General features: G+C 35.4%; 1 long non-coding RNA gene across 1 annotated transcript; it reads left to right on the top strand.

The window, feature by feature from the left end:
• On the top strand, window positions 1-630 carry LOC128882270 (uncharacterized). Its single transcript, XR_008458329.1, has 3 exons — window positions 1-17; window positions 93-281; window positions 371-630. It is a non-coding gene; the product is annotated as an uncharacterized LOC128882270 (long non-coding RNA).
• The last annotated feature ends 1,216 nt before the right edge of the window (window positions 631-1,846 follow it).

Raw genomic sequence — 1,846 nt, 5'->3', positions numbered from 1 at the left:
GAGCAGCCTGGAGGAAGGTATGATTACTTATTTATAGTAATTGAAAAATATTGTAAAAATTTTATATTAATCTTTGTTTGTTTTTCCAACAGTTACATACGGTCTTGATCGATTGATCTTCAGGGATACTCACATAATAGGACAATATGGGGTGTCATATATGTATTGTCACACCACTGGGTATGCCGCAGCCCCCGCTGCCACCGCCTTTCTTCGCGGCGGCCGTCCCCCAGCCCCCGCCGCCACCACCAACCTTCGCGCGGCCGCAACGCGAGAATGTGGTACGTTTAAAAATAATCGTTAACCAAAATTATGTCAATAATTTTTTATTAGTACTTAAAGTTAATATATTTCGTTATACTAATTTCAGAGTAACAGGCGACGGCGGCAGAAGGGCCGCGGCGGAAAAAATAGTAGTACGACCACCTGCGAATCAGCGAGGGTCACGAATAATCAAAAATGTCTATATTACACGAAATTTAAAAAAAAATAAACTAAAATTATCAAGTGTATATTACCTTAATTTGTATTTCCCATTATACACCCTAGTTCAGAAGTTCCCCAACTTTTTAGATCCGCAGCTCCCTTAGTATACAGATTACACTGACCAACAAATTTAAACTTTTTTTAAATTCCGCGATATCCAGTAGGTGATTCTTATAGGGTTCCTCGTCCTAAATACAAATTTGAAAGTGAAATTGCTCCATCACCCTTAGTTTTCGAGAAATTAGAGATTTTGTAAATACGGTCGATTTTGAGAAAAAACGTAGTACTACTTGAAAACTACGAACGCTAGAAAGTTCTATTTAGTCCTAAATGATAGAGGAGTGTTTTCTGAATATGAATTATCTGCTCTTTTGAATGCCTGTAAATGAACGCCGAAGTTCAAAAAGTTACCGACGCGAGTACTTTTTACGAAATACTTTTGTATTTTAATGAAAAGTTATTCACTTAGGTCGAATTTACTATGCATTATAGGTTTCAGCAAACATTTCTGAAGAGAAGTTGCCATAATCGAATTTCCAACAATTGCGTTTGACATTGTTTTCCAATCGGTTCAATAGTTCAAATGTTACGGGCCAACACATATGAGAAACCTTCTTTCGAGAAAATTTCTTCGGCTAAATTAGAACACAAAAATTTCTTCCATCGCCATGCAAAATTAGTAACTTTCAAATTATGTCCAGTTTCTTATTGTTTACGCATAAATCGCACTTTTACGAAGAAAGCAAGCTTTTGTCGAATAAAATCTATGGATAAATACCGTAGTTAGGAACAATTGAGTAAAGGTACAAAAATTCCAATTTTACTCTGTTTTTGTATCATTCTCCTATTTATATAGGAAACGTTAATTTAATTCATTTCGATTAGAAATAAATGTTGTATTGCTTAACTAATAATTATTCATAAACAAATTTCATAATAATATTTTGTTTACATAAAGAAATAAGTGTTTTCTTTTACATTTTTCAATTTTAATATTTCATCCGGCCAGTGAAAATATTTTTTTTCCAATTCGGTCCGGGGGCAAAAACAGTTGGCCATCCCTGGTCTAAACCACGTGGAAAACCGTGTGTAGACTGACGATATAGTAACAACAGAACAGACGACGACAGCGCCACAACGGAAAGCGCGACAGCGAGGCAGCCATATTGCCATACAAATCATCAAGATTTCACAGCAACGAAGCTCATCAAGTTTTTTGAAGCGAAGAAGCAATATTTTCTCACGATTCTTTTTCTAAAATATTCTCTACATCACTCCGCATGCCACTCTAACGCCCGATTTTGCAATTTCGGTCTTGAAACTTTATAAATAATAAAAGTATGGTTTCTTTTTTTCTTAT

Source organism: Hylaeus volcanicus, unplaced genomic scaffold (genome assembly GCF_026283585.1).
Source record: "Hylaeus volcanicus isolate JK05 unplaced genomic scaffold, UHH_iyHylVolc1.0_haploid 8389, whole genome shotgun sequence".
Taxonomy (NCBI): domain Eukaryota; kingdom Metazoa; phylum Arthropoda; class Insecta; order Hymenoptera; family Colletidae; genus Hylaeus; species Hylaeus volcanicus.
The sequence above is the reverse complement of the archived record's forward strand: the minus strand, read 5'-3'. Positions and strand labels throughout refer to the sequence as shown.